This window comes from Nicotiana tabacum, chromosome 13 (assembly GCF_000715075.1).
Source record: "Nicotiana tabacum cultivar K326 chromosome 13, ASM71507v2, whole genome shotgun sequence".
Lineage (NCBI taxonomy): Eukaryota > Viridiplantae > Streptophyta > Magnoliopsida > Solanales > Solanaceae > Nicotiana > Nicotiana tabacum.
Window position 1 is genome coordinate 100,052,511 of NC_134092.1, and position 19,444 is coordinate 100,071,954.

The window sequence follows — 19,444 nt, forward strand, 5'->3', positions numbered from 1 at the left end:
TTTGAAGAAAAACCTAGAAATTGGTATTTTATATTTTTACCACGAAATTGGACAAGAAATTTGGAATAAATAATATAATAGAGTTCGTGGTGTTATGGGTAAAGATTATCTTCGAAAAATTTCGAAATCCGGGCACGTGGGCCTAAGGGTGAATTTTATCGACTTTTCGAGCAGAGTTGGAAATTATTTGAATTCATTAGTTATGGGTATTAGAACACATATTGATTGATTTACACATTGTTTGCATAGTTTTGAATCGACAAGCATCGGTTTGAGGTGTTAGAGTGGCGTTGGAGCCGGCTATGGAACTTCGAAGCGAGGTAAGTCTCTTGTCTAACCTTGTAAGAGGGAATTTACCCCATAGGTGATTTAAATTAATAAATATTACTAATTATGGGGGCTACGTACGCACGAGGTGACGAGAGTCCATGCGTAGCTACTAATTATGCTATGTCCGAGTATTTTAGGAATCAAAACATGAATTACTTGTAATAATTGCATCCTTTGTTTAATTAAAGTACTGGAATTATATTGAAAATTGTTATAGGAAAGAGTAAAAAACCGAAATTTTGCATACTTGAATTTTTGTGCAAATTACTTGATTGTTAAAAGAAATTGTACATCCTTATGTGTCAGCCTTTTAATAACTTCTCATTCCGGAGGTTCATAAGAAAATGTCCTCCTTTATTGTGGAGAGGGCCGAACGCTTCGGCAGTATAGATGCATCTATGGATTGTGACGCACGTCCCTCGGTAGTGTATACGACACTCTGGATCGGGCCGTTCGACCTCGACAGAAATTGTGCTTAATAATAATAATTACACGATACCTTGATATCCTATTGCAGCTTGTGAAGATAATTGATTAATTGAAAATTATTGAATTTGAAAGAATTATTTATTCCCGCTTGTTAAGAAAAATTATTGTTATTCACATCAACCATGTCTAGTTAAATATTTCTATTTTAATATTATTGACCCATAGTGAGTATCAAAGTCGACCTCTCGTCACTACTTCTTCGAGATTAGACTTGATACTTATTGGATACACATTGTTTACGTACTCATACTACACTTGCTGTACATTTTTGTGCAAGTACATATATGTCTAGTGATCTTTTGGGCGCAGAGGCGCAGCTATCACGGTGACTTACGGTGAGCTACATTCCATGCTACGAATTCACAGCTACAGAGTCTCTATCAAAGTTATTTATATACCCCTGTCTAATTTGTATTCCAGACGGATGTTGCATTTATCATCTTTTTCCTAGTTGATGCTCATGCACTTGTGACACCGGGTTTTGGGGATTCCTACTGGATGTTTGGTACGGCAGTTCATATAACTATCATTGTTTCACTTTGTAAATACTATTTTATACTAATTAGTTAATGGAAATTTTGATTTCAAAGGTAATAAAGTTGGATAATTGAATTAGTAAATTACCATTGGCATGTCTGACGGCGGCGTTAGGTGCCGTCACGATCTACAGTAGATTTTGGGTCGTGACAATATGGTATCAGAGCTCTAGGTTCACTTAGGTCTCACGAGTCATGAGCAAGTCTAGTAGAGTCTTGCGGATCAATACATAGACGTCTTTACTTATCTTCGAGAGGCTACAGGGCTGTTAGGAGCATTTCCCTTCTTGATTCCTTTATCGTGCAGTTTGATTCCATTTAGGCTTGTGCCTTTATTTCCTTCCTACTCATTCTTATATGATGTTAAGCTCTCGTGTCAATTGGGCATCGAGGAGTTGTAATGGTGCTACAAACGTGGTGCAGGATGTTTCTCCATGCACACTCAAACAAGTTATTATTGTCGCCTTGCGGAAGGATGTTCTTTTGTTCCAGCTCAGTATCGATATTTTCTATAGTTTCGAAACCATGCACGGGTTGCTACGATGTCTATGCGTTGTTATCGCACAATTTTGGTGTAATGGTAAGGTGCTTGTTTATGTGTTGAGGCAGTGAATGGCTTGAAGAGAGGATTTCTCAGTGCATGATTAAGGGGTTCAACATTTAATTCCAGCGGAGGAAAGGCAATCAGACTATATATGTCCATGCTTGGTTGATAAAGTAACGAGACTTGATATTTTTGAGCGTGGTGGAATTTTCATTGTGATACGGTGTTGTCGTCCTTGTTTGAACGCATTACGGTTCGTCGGTGTTACGGTCATCTTGGATTTAGCCTTCGGGGCAGGGTGTTGTGAAATGGTGCCTGAGAAGTGGTTGCCAGAGATAGTTGTGTGCAGCGATCTAGAATCGAATTGGTATTTCTAATGTGATGGCTCGAGTAAGATGACCTTCCAGGAGGCTTAAAGTTGGTAGCAATTTATTGGTTCAGGTGTTATAGAGATGGATTTTGATTTGATGCAATGTTTGGGCAGCAAAGTAAGAGGGAGGACATGGCGGGAAGCGTTTCGTGGTGGTTGAAGTACTAGTAGGTCAAGTATGAAAAGAAGAGATTGAGAAGTTGCTTATAGGAGATGGTTTAACCGAAGTAAGAGTGGCAAATTAACATATGGATTTTGTGGAATGATAACCACATGCCTTGGGAAAGTTTTGGGAATCGTGATGGAGGGTGATTTGGCCTATGGATTTTATTTGGAATGGGTAAGAGGTCGAAATGAGATGGGCGAATGATTCGGAATGTTCATGAAAAGCTTAACAAAAGACTTTGAGAAATTTGGCGGTTAACGGCGCGGTATCATGGTAAATGAGAAGGAGGGATAGTTGTAGGCTCTATATTATATGATGGTAGCTTAAAGCTAAGTGGGGGAGCCCCACCATCTACGATTGGATCGCGTGGTTGTCGTCTTGTGTAGCTTCCGATTATCGGCACATTGGTGGATTATTTGTGACTAATAAAAAGGAAACATCAGGGGTAATTCGAGCAGAGAAATTGATAAATGTGTTCTATATTTCATCTTATCGATTCAGGTGCAGATTTTGGGAAGACTAGGAGTTATGCTTCTTGTGGAGGTAATGTGCAAGGATTTAGCCGGTTGCTTCTTTGTGAGGGTATTCATGCACTAGTAGGGCAATGGAGTTTGGTTATATTCAAGACCAGGTCAGAGTGGGTGACTCTTAACAATGGTCTAGTGAGTTCAAGAATTTAAGTCTAGTACATAAGGATTTCGGGTCCGTTGTGTGGTTAAGGATCAAGTTTCTGCAGGGGATTGTGAATGGGACTTGGAGTGTTTTATGTTATCATCAGGTATGCAGTGCGGTATTGGAGGAAAGGAAGAAATAGCTTCAGATTTGCGGGAATAGGTATACCGGTTAGGAGTGTCATTGTGCGCATGAGGAAGGTATGAGATGAGTTATGAGTATTGAGATGATGTAGTCTCGTAATGCGTGTCACTCAGTATGAGTGTGGATTTAGTTTGTTATGTTTGAATGGAGCTTCTAGTATTTCTAAGGCAAGTCAAGAGTGAATTTGAAGAATTTAGGCCAGTTAGTAATGGTTGAATCAGCATGATTGTGGCAGTGATCAGTTCCTTCAGCGTGAATTTATACATATGATTTGTGGTTGTACTCCTGGGCTTGACAGCCACCATAACTAGATTGATTCGAGAGGTATTTAATTCAAACGGTCTTGTTGTGTAAATATATTCCGAAATATTTATGGAAGTTTAGATCGCGACTTGAGGTTGGTATATCTTCGCGGTCTGGGAATTCAGTTATGTATTGCATTGGTTCTTCGGAAATGAGCTAAGTGAAAGGTTTCTTGTCAATGGAGTGACTTATTCCACTAGTAGTTCAAGGGTTATGGTGATTATGTGTATTATTGCGTAGCAGCATGATAGGTGCAGTGAGCGGCATGGGAATTGGACATTGAAGGTCAAGGTTGCGGTTCAGTGTTGATTAGAATGTCACGAGCTCGGATAAGCAAGTGTTCAGAGTAAGTTGGCATTTTCTTTAGTGTGACCTGGGGACGGCGTACTGTGTAAGAGGCCTTGTGTAATGAATTGCGGATTCTTAATTTGTTTTACGGAATTTTAATGATAGGTGGTATGGATGTACGGACTTTGCTACCTGAGTGGAAGGTTATGGGAGCGTAGCCCATGGGGAAATCTGTATAAGTGTGTTATATTAGTCACTTGATTGCTAAGGATTAAAACCAAGTATATAGATTTTGGGTACTATTGTTAGTGTGGGAGTTTGTTCCGGATTGGTACGGCTGCTCGTGTGTGTCATAAAATGGGCCATTGTGTATCCTTGAAAGGTTGTTAGCCCAGTATGGTATGATCAGAATCGATTTGAGGTCTGTTTGTGGGTCTAAGGTGAATGTCTGCTCTACGTAAGGTCGGACGTGTTCATTCGTCATAACATTTCATACGAAGGAGTCGTCGGGCATTAGATGTTATTTCCGTCGTCAGTTATTCTGTGTAGCCTATATTGTGCCATGTGGGTTGTGAAATGGCTTGATTATCCGCACATGTGTTGAGGTCCCGTGTAGCTCGCGGTGTTATATGAGCATGATAGCTCTCGATATACAGGTCATTTATCGCACCTTAGTTGTGCTTGAGTTTCGTAACGTGTGGCGCTATTCCCCTTCCAAGGATTTGTACTATGCACTGGGCATGCTTGTGATCGATATTCATGTATTTCGTAAGAATAAGCGTTACAACTTGATGTGTGTGTTTTCTTCTTGAGTGTCATGCTGGATCGGGTTGCACGCCGCAACAGTGAGATGTTGAGTACGGTTACATATATTTGATTCAGTGTATTTTTGTTTCTCATCCTCTGAGGAGAGTTCATAGCATCTGTTCGACCATTTTATTCGTCACACGGGGTGGGAAGCTCCATTTCAAAGTTCGTTTTCCTTATATATCTCATTCAAGTTCGTAGCCTATTGGTGCATTTTTGGCGTCATATGAGATCTTGGTCAGTGGTTGAGATGGCTTATTACCTGTGTAACTTATACTGGGTGAGACGAGACTATTGGACCTGAAATTTAGTGCAATCAGATTTAAATAAGTACATTAGAGAGAGAATAACGTTATTCGGTTTAGAATGAGGCTATGGTCCTTGTTAGGAGAAGCGACTCCATGATTTGATTGATTTAGCAGGTGGTTATGAATTTTTACACATCTTCTCTGTCATGGCAGTATTATGAGGATTGAAACCGGGCTTATTTGTATTATGAGGTGTATTGAGAGCATCAGGTTCGTGAAATTCCAGTTATTATGGTCGGAGGATGTTGCCTTGGGCAAATGAGTTATGTGGTGCGTGGTGTAATTTTTGCATAGATGCAAAATCGTGTTTTAGCACACTGTGTAGTGATTGATACAGTGTTCGTATGTTAGAATAAGGTATTGTAAAGAAATTCGGAGGTTGGAATTTGGGTCTAAGGCTTATAGATTGAATAAAAGAGAGGACCTTAAGTCCGGCTCTAGCTGAGGTGCCAAACTAGAATTGTGATGGCACGGGAAGGTGCACAAAGTGTTAAACAGTGATTTTGGGCAACTTCGGAGCAATTCCTAACACATTCGAGGATGAACGTATGTTTAAGCGGGGGAGAATGTAACGACCCGACCGGTCATTTTGAGCTCTAGCACGTCGTTTGGCGGTTTGAGTCCTTGAGTAGCTTCACTTCAGGTATTATGACTTGTACACGTGGTCGGAATCGAATTTCGGGATGTTTGGAGTTGATTCGGGGAGAAAATACAAAATTCAGAAACTTTACGTTGGAAGAATTGACTAAGGTTTGGATTTTTAGTAAATGATCTCGGAATCGGGATTTGAAGGTTCCACTAGGTTCGTATGATGATTTATGACCTGGGCGTATGTTCGGGTCGAGAATTGGGTGGCTAGGGAGTATTTCAGTGCTTATTACAGAAGGTTGGCATTTTGAAGGTTTAAGAATTTCTTAAGTTTGGGTTGGAATGGATTTTGATGTTATCTATGTCCGTTTGGGATTCCGGTCTTGGGAATAGTTTTGTATGGTGATTATGATCTTATGAACGTGTCCGGACGTTGATTTGGAGGTCCGTAGGTCATTTCGGCGTCAATTGGCGAAAGTTGAAAATTTGGATGATTTTGAGAAGTTTGACCGTGAGTGAACTTTTTGATATCAGAGTCGGATTTCAATTCCAAAAGTTGGAGTAGTTCCGTAATATCAATTATGACTTGTGTGCAAAATTTGAGGTCAATCTGGCATCGATTGTAGAAGTATGATGTTTCAAAGTTCATTAAGTTTGAATTGGAGGGTGATTCATGTTTTTAGTGTTGTTTTATGTGATCTAAAGGCTCGACTAAGTTCGTATGATATTTTAGGACTTGTTGGTATATTTGGTTGGGATCCCGAGGGTCTCGGGTGGATTTCGGAAGGTTAACGGATCGATTTTTAAAATAAGGTAATGCTGGAAAGTTTCTGATTGCTAGTGCAATCGCACCTGCGGAAAAAGGGCAGCAGGTGCAATGCCGCAAAAGCGGCTAGGCAAGCGCAGGAGCGGGTTTCATGGGGCAATGTTGGGAACACATATGCGGTCATCTCTCCGCAGAAGCGGGACCACATCTACGGAGTGGGCATCGCAGAAGCGGGGGGCGCAGATGCGCATACGGGCCGCAGAAGCGGCGGGCGACCTGGACATTGGTTCTCGCAGGTGCGAGACTTGGAACAGCAGAAGCGGCGGTTGCAGGAGCGACCTTCTAGGACGCAGAAGCGGAAATCGTGGCTGGGCAGTGAAGTTTTTAATAAAACGTGGTTTTGGCCATTTTTAATTTAATTTCATCCATGAGAGCCGACCTTGGTGCGATTTTGGAGCACCATTTTCATTGTCAATAATGAGGTAAGTGATTTCTACCACTTCTGAGTTAAATATACGAATTTAGGCTTGTAAATTCATGAAAATTTGTAGAAATTTAGGATTTTGAAGAAAAACCTAAAAATTGGTATTTTTGAATTTTTACCACGAAATTGGACATGAAATTTGGAATAAATAATATAATCGAGTTCGTGGTGTTATGGATAAAAATTATCTTTGAAATATTTCGGACTCCAGGCACGTAGGCCTAAGGGTAAATTTTTATCGACTTTTCGAGAGGAGTTGGAAATTATTTGAATTCATTAGTAATGGGTATTAGAACATTTATTGATTGATTTACACATTGTTTGCATAGTTTTGAATCGACAAGCATCGGTTTGAGGTGTTAGAGTGGCGTTGGAGCCGACTATGGAACTTCGGAGCGAGGTAAGTCTCTTGTCTCACCTTGTAAGAGGAAATTTACCCCATAGGTGATTTAAATTAATAATTGTTGCTAATTATGGGGTCTATGTACGCACGAGGTGACGAGAGTCCGTGCGTAGCTACTAATTATGCTATGTCCGGGTATTTTAGGACTCAAAGCATGAATTACTTGTAATAATTGCATCTTTTATTTAATTAAAGTATTGGAATTATATTGGAAATTGTTAGAGGAAAGAGTAAAAGACCAAAATTTCGCATACTTGAATTTTTGTGCAAATTACTTGACTGTTAATAGAAATTGTACATCCTTATATGTCAGCCTTTTAATAATTTCTCATTCCGGAGGTTCATAAAAAAATGTCCTCCTTTCTTGTGGAGCGGGCCGAACGCCTTGGCAGTATAGATGCATTTATGGATCGTGCCGCACGTCCCGCGGCAGTGTACACGACACTTTGGATCGGGACGTACGACCTCGGCAGAAGATTGTGCTTAATAATAATAATTACACGATACCTTGACATCCTATTGCTGCTTGTGAAGATAATTGATTAATTGGAAATTATTGAATTTGAAAGAATTATTTTTTCCTGCTTGTTAAGAAAAATTATTGTTATTCACATCAACCATGTCTAGTTAAATATTTCTATTTTAATATTATTGACCCATAGTGAGTGTTAAAGTCGACCTCTCGTCACTACTTCTTCGAGATTAGACTTGATACTTACTGGGTACATGTTGTTTACGTACTCATACTACACTTGCTGCACATTTTTGTGCAGGTACATATATGTCTAGTGATTTTTGGGCACAGAGGCGCTGCTTTCGCGGGGACTTATAGTGAGCTGCATTCCATGCTACGAATCCGCAACTACAAAGTCTCCATCAAAGTTATTTATATACTCCGGTCTAATTTGTATTCCAGACAGATATTGCATTTATCAACTTTTTCCTAGTTGATGCTCATGCACTTGTGACACCGAGTTTTGGGGGTTCCTACTTGATGTTTGGTACGACAGTTCACATAACTATCATTGTTTCACTCTGTAAATCGTATTTTATACTAATTAGTTAATGGAAACTTTGATTTCAAAGGTAATAAAGATAGGTAATTAAATTAGTAAATTACCGTTGGCTTGCCTGACGGCGGAGTTAGGCGGCATCACGATCTACAGTGGATTTTGGGTCGTGACAGCCCGCGTGTCATCATGACTCAAAGGGCAAGGAGCTTCCGAACCAGAGAGAGGCGAGGCCGATCTACCTCAAGTTAGGGAGGACGAGGAGGAGGCCGTAGCCGAAGTTTCTTGGGATGTGGGCAACGCCCTGAAGGAAGCATTTGGTGTGATAGACATCATTGAGTCGCCTTTGTTCACTGAGTCCATGTACAACGAGACTCAGACGGTGAAAGACCCCCTCTGCGGCTTTTTTGATGGCGTGGATTCTACCGCCACGGAGGACGTCACCAGGTTGGGTGACTTGGAGGTGCCGAAGAAGAGTCTATCTTCGGGAACAAGCGGGCCTTCTTCAAGCCCGTAACTAGTCAACTGGTTCCTAGCTCCGATTGTGGATCCCGACCGAAAGCGGTCGATCGTCATCTCCATTCCGTAGGATGCCCGGGTCCCCTCTACGCCCGTAGGGATGTCCATCTACCTTCGGTGTTTTATGATCGGGGAAGACCAAGCTAAGATGAACGAGGTAGATATGCCCTGCCTGTTCAATGAAGCACAACAGGCACAAAACCGGGTAACTTCAAATATCTATTGATGACTTTAATTCATACTTAGACTAATTTGTAGATAATCCTAACATTTTTCTTTGTGTCTGCAGGCCTCAGTGCTTCATCACGAGACTTTTCTCTGATATCGGGATGAGCTAAACCAACTTGAGGCCGAGTTTCGAGGGCTCACTGAGAAGAGAGATACTTACAAACTTCTTAGAGAGCAGCGTGAAGGGGAGGCTAAGACCCTCCGAGCTAAGCTGGAGGTGGCTCGGAAGGAGCATGCCGACTTGGTCGAGTAGGTAAAAATATTTGAGGTTAGTGACGACGAGTTAGATTCGGTGACTAATGGTCGGAATCCGCAGGTCCAACAGAAAATCGACCGTATCACCCAACTTCGAGCTGAGATAGATGTTGTCAAGGCCGAGATCGATGAATGGAAAGGCATGATGGACCGTTTGGCCTCGGAAAAAGAGACTGCTCGGGCGCAGCTGACTTCGACCGAGACCCAGCTTCGAGCAGCAAAGAAAAAGACCGAGGTACAGGCCAAATAGTTTGAGGAGCTCCAGTTTGAGCTAAGTGCGGCAGTCTCTGATCGAGAAAATCTTACAAAGGAGCTTGAAACGGCCAAGTCGGTGGTCTTCGTGGTTAAAGCCGATGCCGATGAGATGGTGGCCTAATACAAGGCCGATGCCGAGGCGGCCCAAGATCGAATGAAGGATATCTTCGAGCATGCAAAGCGGCAATCCCGAAGAGAGGCCCTTGAGGAGATTCATGCTCGGGGTTTCGACTTGTCGGCCAAAATCGAGAATGCTAAGGGGCTCGAAGTCGAGGCCAAGAATTTGACTTATCCCGAGGATGAAGAAGGCTCCCAAGGTTTGAGCGGATCCGAGGGTGGAGGATACTCCGAAGATCCTAGCGACGAGGAGGGCTCCGGTGAAGACCGGGCCATTTAAGTGCCTTGTACATTTTTCTTTATTTTTTGTATTTTTGTACTTTTGTACTTTTTTGTCAAGGCCGTTTGGTCTTTGTAAAGACTATGTGTACAAGTCTTACTTTTCCCTTCGATAATTTCTGAGTTTTGTTATCCTTTGCTTTATTCTTTATGTTTGCAAAGATCGAAATGTCTTAGCATGAAATAGTTAGGTCATGTTCGGAGGTTCGAACAGGCCTTGCCTTCGACATTATTTTGTTTAAGGCATCGTGAGGGTTATGACCATAACTTTTCCCTAAAGTACTTATGATTTTTTAGATTATAGTTTGCCGAGGGTAGCCTTTAGGATCGGTTAAGAAATTTTTCAAGGCATTATTGTTTTTTGTTACGGGTCTCGGACGTCTCCGAGCCATTTTAATATGGCCGTAGCCTTTTAGTTCGGGTGTTGCCCTGTGAGCTTGTAACCTCAAGTTATCCGGACTTGCCTAAGATAACAGTCCCCGAATGGGGATGGCCGTAGTCTTTAAGGATCGGGCGCTGCCTAATAGGTCTTGTGCCCCCGGGCTTTGATAGCCCGGGCCGTCTAGAGTTTGTTTCTGGATGGCAGTCCCCGAGTGGGAGTGATTGTTTGAACCCAAATAAAGGCAGCCCTTGGGTTTGATACCTTTAGGGGATCGAATGTAGGAAATTCAGAAAGAAAAGAAAAATTTTAAGGGACAAGATGTTTATCCGCAAGGTAGAGACTTCCTTTTATTTCTGTGCATAATATATACGAGTACATATGCGTACAAACTTTATGTCAGGGATTGAGCAGTCTATGTGGGCACAGTTCATTCGACCATTTGGCCCTTACAGTAAATCCTATCGACCGAGCCGAGACCATTCAATCAAAAAGTTTATTTCCTTGCTAAAATCGTTATCCGAGTGTGATGCCCCCTAGTGTTTAGGGCCGATCATAGAGAGGCCTCGAATACTGTTGTCGTGATCTCCGATACCTGTTTGCAACCAGCCTTCAATTCTAAGTTAGCACAATTTATTGTTGCCTCGTTAAACGACCCAACCGATGGTCCATGACGAGTGCCCGAGTCTACCTGTCGAATACCCCTAAGCATAGGTCTAAGATAAAACATGGAATAAGTGTAGGTCATGGATAACATCTTGCAATAAACTACTGAATCATGTGAATAATATACGCGAGAAAATATGCCCAAAAGACATATGTACATATATATACGGAATACGGTAGTGCGATCCGACAAGGCCACATACTATCCAACTATACATGACTGTCTACAGACCTCTAATAGAGTGTACAACTGAATAAAGGACGGAACTGGGCCCCGTCATACTTATATATGTATACAAAAGTACCATACCAAAACCCAATAGCAGCTCCGGATCAATTGGAGCACACCAACTCTCGCTGAGCAAGGATCCTAAGAAGGGGGACCGTCAGCCTGTCTACCTATACCTGCGGGCATGAAACGTAGGCCCCAAGCAATAGGGGCGTCAGTACGAATAATGTACCGAGTATGTAAGGCATGAAAAATAATATGTAAAAGACATAAAGAAATAAGGAGTAAATGACTCAACCTGTGAGTCTGAATAGCTTTGTGAATCATGAAAATTTTATAATGTCATGCATATGCATATAAATCCCATATCATGCATAGGTATATATGTACATAACATCATCAAGCCTCTGAGGGTATCCCATCATATCATCTCGGCCTCTGTGGGCAAAATCACCAACATATACAAACTGATCATGTGGTGGTGCGTATATAACACCGTAAGCTTTTCCCATATCCCATATACATATAATATACGTGTATATAACACCATCTGGTCATAGGTAAATGTACATATATAAATGAATGCAATGCATAATGAAGTAAGTCAATAAGTTCTCTCAGAATGTCATAAGATCAATATACCTTTGGATAAACTTTATCAACTACATATTTTTCTGAGACCCATGAATAGAAGATATAATAATAAGACGCATGGGGAATCAACAACATAGGTATTCCTAGTGCTTCTATGAATATAGGTATTTATGAAAGTTGTGTGTTTGCCTGCTTCGTTTGTATCGCATGGATCATGCCAAAAGGAAAGAAGGGATAGCCTCAACATACCTTTATTGCTTGGATAGCGATAGCTCAGGAGTTCCCGTACGCTCTATGAATGATAATCTACATTGTATAAATGATTTGGATCACAATCGAATCAATAAACCAAGAATTGGATTCACTACGACATTTTATCGAACACTTAGGGTGCATAAGTTTCATCTCATCCTACAATGGCAATTCAACACTACTAGATCTTCTCCTCTACTCACAATACAACCACCATCACAAACAACTATACTTCGCAATTTTCAGCCATAGGATACCTTAAGAAACCACTCAAAACCATTCAACAACTACAACACTTCATCAATAACCAAACTATGATCCAAATGACCTCAAATACATGGAGAAGCATATGATATTACCTTGAACAGAAGGATAACAACACATATATATATTTATAACTATATTTTCAACCCTTTAACACAACCAAATCCTCCTCAAATACACTACAAGAACCTTTATTTCTACATCAATAAGAAATTAAAGCGGATTTCTCTAAGTTCAAGATAAACTTATCTACAAGGATTGTTGAATTCTTACCTTAATTATTTGAAGAAAGGGGATAAGATGAACTGGAGATAAGCCTTCCCAACACCTTTACACACAAATCTTCCAAACCAAGAAGAAAATTGCAATACAATTTCCTTAGAGATAGATGTCTGTAAGGTGCAATTGTAAAGGTCTTCTAGTTGATTGAGATGGGGTTTATATGAATTGAAGGGTTTATATGAATTGAATAATGTGCTATGGTTAATAAATTTGCTTCCTCAATTCAAGTAAAAGAACTCTTCATACTGTAAGAAAGAACTAACTTTCATTGCTGCCTTTATTCTCACTAAGAAACTAATTTAATTCAAGTAGTATATTAAGACAATTATAACCCCTTGGACCGTGGGGTCCACTTCCCCTATATAAAAAAATATGAATTGTCCACTCCCTATATAAAACCACTAGAATCGTTTTGAGACTTTATCTTTTTATACATCGTGCTCTTTTTTTGCATACTTAGATATGACCAAAATTCTTTCATGGCTCGGGTCTATTTATATATGTCGAGCCACTCAAGCCATAGACCGAAAGCACGGGATGTAACATCCCCCCCCCCCAGAAATATTCGTCCTCTAATGTTAACTCTTAGAGATCTATAGAAATTCTAGTAGAGTCTTCTCTATAACGGTACTAGTGCCAACCTGTCATGCAGAAAATTCAAAAATAAAAAGCCACATAGGGTCATAATCATCAATAACACCAATGGCCTAACACGACCAATGACAGTAACTAACATAAGAATCTAGTATCATATACGTACCTAAAGGTTGTGATGTCTCAGTTCGATCCTCCTCTGGAAATGGAAACAAGTGAGGATACCTAGTCTTCATGTCTTCTTCAGCTTCCCAAGTAATCTCCTCCATATTAATGTTTCTCCAAAGTACTTTAACCGATGCTACATCCTTAGTTCTCAATCTCATAACTTGTCTATCTAGTATAGCAATGGGAGCTTCCTCATATGATAATTGCTCTGTAACCTGAACATCGTCAACTGAATGAATTTAGAGGGATCTCCAATACACTTATGGAGCATAGACACATGAAAGACTGGATATACAGACTCCAAGTTGGAAGGCAAGTCTAACTCATATGCTACTTGGCCTACTCTGTGTATAATATTATAAGGTCCAATATACCAAGGGCTAAGCTTTTCTTTCTTACCGAATCTCATAACGCCTTTCATCGGTGATACCTTTAGGAATACCCAGTCGTCTACCTGAAACTCCAAGTCTTGTCATCGATTATCTGCAAAGGACTTCTGATGACTCTGAGTTGCTAATAGCCTTTCCCGTATAAGCTTAATATTCTAAACTGTCTGTTGTACCAACTTTGGTCCTACTAACTTGGCTTTCCCAACTTCGAACCATTCGATATGTGACCTACACTTTCGTCCGTAAAGAGCTTCGTATGGAGCCATCTGAATGCTAGAATGATAGTTATTATTATACGCGAACTCAATAAGCGGAAGATGCTCATTCCAGCTACCCCTGAAGTCCATCACATAATTCCATAGCATATCCTCAAGTGTCTGAATAGTACGCTCAGCCTGACCGTCTACTGGCGTTGTATCCCTATAATGAGCTAGCACAGGATCCTCATACTGGCGTTCAATTACTTCAGTTACTAAAGAGGATGTTGTTGTGTCCTGAATAATAACTCTGGTATCACCTGAATCTAGTAATCAAACTCCCAGGTTGGCTAGCTGATGAATCTCATAGGCTATCTCACTTTTCTTTGGCTGTAAATATGATAGGCTACCCATTGATCTACAGCTGAGGGCATCGGCTACTACATTCGCCTTCCCCGGATGGTATAAAATATCAACATCATAGTCCTTTAGTAGCTCCAACTATCACCTCTGACGTAAAATTCAATTCCTTTTGCTTGAAGACATACTGAAGGCTCTTATTATCCGTATAGATATCAACATGAATGCCATACAAATAGTGCCTCCACATCTTTAGTTCATGAATTATCGCGGCTACCTCTAAATCGTGGGTCGGGTAATTCTTCTCGTGCTTTCTTAGTTGTCTAGAAGCATAAGCTACAACCTTACCATGATGTATCAGTACACAACCCAATCCAATGCCCGAAGCGCCACAATAGATAGCATAACCATCGGTCCCCTCTGGGAGTGTCAGAACCGGTGCTGAAGTCAATTTGTCCTTCAACGCCTGGAAACTCCGCTCACAAGCATCAGTCAACTGAAACTTAGTTACCTTCTGAGTCAGCTTTGTCAATAGTGCTGAAAGAGAAGAAAAGCCCTCTACAAATCTCCTGTAATAACCTACCAAACCCAGGAAGCTACGAACCTTCGTTGGTGTTGTGGGACTTGGCCACGTCTTCACTGCCTCAATCTTCTGTGTATCAACCCGAATACCTTCATCTGAAATAAAATGACCAAGGAAAGCTACAAAATTCAACCAGAATTCACATTTATAGAATTTTGCGTACAACTTCATTTCTTGTAAAACTCTGAGCACAGTACGTAAATGATTTGCATGCTCAGTCTCTGAATGGGAGTAAACAAAAATATCATCTATAAATACAATCACGAAATGATCTAGAAAGGGTCTAAACACACGGTTCATCAAGTCTATGAATACTGCTGGGGCATTGGTCAACCCGAACGACATAACTCGTAACTCAAAGTGCCAGTATCTGGTCCTGAATGTTGTCTTCGGAATATCTTTCTTTTTAACCCTTACCTGATGGTACCCACACCTCAAGTCTATCTTTGAGAAATACCTGGCACCCTGCAACTGATCAAATAAATCATCAATCTTCGGGAGCGGGTACTTATTCTTGTTCGTCTCCTTATTCAACTGTCTATAATCAATACACATTCGCAAGGAACCATCTTTATTTCTCACAAATAACATAGGTGCTCCCCACAGTGACGTACTAGGTCTGATAAAGCCTTTTTCAAGCAAATCCCTCAGTTGTTCTTTCAAATCTCTTAGCTCTGCAGGTTCCATTCTATAAGGAGGAATAGATATCGGCTGAGTATCTGGTAATATGTCAATAGCAAATTCAATCTCCCGCTCTGGCGGAAGGCCTAGAAGTTCATCGGGAAACTCATTAAGCACCAGGATAGACTGAAGGGTCGGTGACTCTGCTTTCACATCTTGTACCCGAACTAAGTGATAAATATAGCTCTTTCTGATCATCTTCCTTTCCTTGATATATGAAATAAATCTACCTTTCGGCGATATATTACCTTTCCACTTCAGAACTGGCTCCCCTGGAAACTGGAACCGAACCATCTTTGATCTACAATCAACGCAAACATAAGAAGAAACCAACCAATCCATACCCATTATAACATCAAATTCCACCATATCTAACTTGATCAGGTCTGCTACTGTAGAACGACTATGAACTACTACTATACAGTCTTTATATACCCGTCTAGCTATCACTGGATGCCCAACAGGTATAGACACCTCAAAAGGCTCAATCAACTCAGGTTCTATCCCAAACTTACTAGCAACCAACAGAGTGACGTATGATAAGGTGGAACCTGGATCAATCAATACATATACATCATATAAGGAGACTGATAATATACCTATAATAACATCGAGTGATGACTCTTGATCCTGTCGACCCGCTAATGCGTAAATACGGTTCTGAGGACCGCTCTAGCTAGATGCTCCACTTCTACCTCTGCCACGACCAGCTGGTGCCTTTGATCCTTGCTCGGGGGGGGGGGGGTACTGATGATGATGAACCAGCTACAGATCTCGTTGGCTGAACTATACCTGCACCACCTCTCGTCTGATAATCTCTCATAACGTGGCCTGGATAACCACAAGTATAACAAACATCCAACCCTACATGGCACTGCCCAGCATGCTGCTTACCACACTGAGCACATCGTGGCAAAGGCGGCCTCATCTGACTCGACTCACCCCTATACTGAGAATTAGAGGCCCTGGAATTCTGACTAGGACCTAAATATATGGAACGATCAAATCTCCTATCGGCAAACTGAGGGGGTGCACTAGCCGACAGCTGGGCTGGATACCTCGGCTGTCTCTGACCACCTCGGAACTCATCAGAATGGCCTGAAGATCTCGCTCTCATACTCTATACCCTATCATGCTCACGACCGGCCCTCTACTTCTGCTTACGCTCCTCTACACTCTAAGCGTATGCCTGAATACGAGAAATATCAATGCCTAGCTGAAGTGAAACCGACATACAATTATTAAGCAGGTACGGCTCCAACCCCATCACGAACCGATGAACTCGATCCTCCATCTTAGCTACAATAGTGGGAGCATACCTAGTCAAAGAATCAAACTGAAGGTTGCACTCCCGAACACTCATATTACCATGCCGAAGGGTCGAGAATCTATCAACTCTAGCCCGTCTAAGCTCTGGTGGCAAATAATGACGAAGAAAAGCCTCTATAAACTCCTGCCATACTGTTGGAAGGGCATCCTCACCTCTGGACAACTCCCAAGACTCGTACCAATTAACTGCAACATCTCGAAGCCTATAGGAAGCTAGCTCAACTAACTCAGTTGTAGTGGCCTTCATTACCCTCAAAGTTCTCTACATCCTATCGATAAATACCTGAGGGTCCTCCTTAGGATCTGCTCCAGTGAATACGGGAGGGTCCAAATTAATAAAATCGCGAACCCTCGCACTGATGGCCCTATCTGCATGACCAATACCTGCCTCCTGGCGCTGAACATGTGCAGTTATTAATCGAGTCAATAGCTGAATAGCATCTCTCATCTTCTGAACCGAGGCATCTGGCTGAGGAACTGGAGGTTCTAGGGCGGGCGCTGGAGCTGGGGCCCCTCGGATCTCCTCCGTAGAGGGTAGGGTATGTGAAGTTTGAGATGGAGTCTCACTATATGACTCTCCCCAAGCCTCGGTAACAAGTGGCGCTCGACTTGTAGTCTCATCATCCACGGACTTGCCCTTCTCGGCGGCTGTAGCCTTCTTAGGCATCGCTAAAAACATAACATATCGTTAGGAAAATGAATCTTTATATCGCACGATCTAAGATAAGAAGGGAGGGTAACATTCTATATGTCCTGTAGCCTCATGTTTATAAATGCTATGCACAACACACTCGTAAATAAGACTCTACTAGACACGTTGTAGACAACCCTAGGACAAAACTACTCTGATACCACTTTTGTCACGACCCAACCGATGGCCCATGACGAGTGCCCGAGTCTACCTGTCGAACACCCCTAAGCATAGGTCTAAGATAAAACATGGAATAAGTGTAGGTCATGCATAAAATCTGGCAATAAACTACTGAATCATGTGAATAACATACGCGAGAAAATATGCCCAAAAGACATATGTACATATATATATGTTATACGGTAGGGCGAGCCGACAATGCCCCATACTATCCAACTATACATGACTATCTATAGACCTCTAATAGAGTATACAATTGTATAAAGGACAGAACTGGGCCCAGTCATACTCATATATGTATACAAAAGTATCATACCAAAACCCAATAGTAGCTCCGGATCAACTTGAGCACACCCACTCTCGCTGAGCAAGGATCCTAAGAAAGGGGACCATCAACCTGTCTACCTGCACCTGCGGACATGAAATGCAGGCCTCAAGCAATAGGAGCGTCAGTATGAATAATGTACTGAGTATGTAAGGCATTGAAAGTAGTATGTAAAAGACATAAAAGAAACAAGGAGTAAATGACTCAACCTGTGAGTCTGAATAGGTTTGTGAATCATGAAACTTTTATAATGTCACGACCCAAACCGTAGGGCCACGACGGGCACCCGGTGCCTAACTCAACCGAGTACCAACGTAACGTATCCTTCTTATCATATTATCATGGGTAAATGAACCGGAAAGTCCATCATGAGATAACTAGAATTAAACATAAGAGAATACTCGACATAGGCTAAACATGATATAGAATCTTATGCATGCGACATACGGGCCTATAAGGCCGACATGATCATTTGTATACTCAAAACATAGGCCGGCAAGGCCATACGAATATTCATATACATGATATCTGTCTACAAGCCTCTACGAGTACATAAATGTCATAAAGTTCGCGATATGGCTCCGCCATACCAATCAATAAATGTCCAAATCATACTGACCAGATAGGCAACTCCGGAGCAAGTGGAGTGCACCAACACCTTCTGCTGAGTTGATAGCCTACTAGGAGGACTCTCAACCTGTCTATCGGGACCTGCGGGCATGAAACGCAGCATCCCCAGGTAAAAGGGATGTCAGTACAAATAAAGTACCGATTATGTAAGGCATGACAATAGTATATAAAAGACATGAAAGAAACATGGAGTAAATAACTCAACCTGTAACTCCGAATAGCTCTGTGAATCATGAAAAATTTATAATGTCATGCATGTGTGTATAAATGCCATACCATGCATAGGTAAGTGCGTACATAACATCATCAAGCCTCTGAGGGCATCCCATCATATCATCTCAGCCACTGTGGGCGAAATCATCAATGTATACCAGCTGATCATGTGGTGGTGCGTATATAATGCCATAACATTTTATCACATCCCATATACATATAATATACGCGTATATAATGTCATCTGGTCATGAGTCAATATACATGTATAAATGAATACAGTGCATAATGAAATAAGTCAATAAGATCTCTCAGAATTTCATGAGACCAATGAACAAACGATATGATAATAGGACATGGGGAATCAAGAACATAGGTAACCTTAGTATTTCTAGGAATAGAATCATTCGTGAAAGTGGTGTGATTGCTCGTTTCGTTGTATCATATGGATCATGCCAAAAGGAAAGAAGAGATAGCCTTAACATACCTGTATGATCTCTTCCTTATTACTCACCCAAGATCAACACAACTTATTGCATATACAACAAATGAAACGATATTGTCGTTAACATATAGT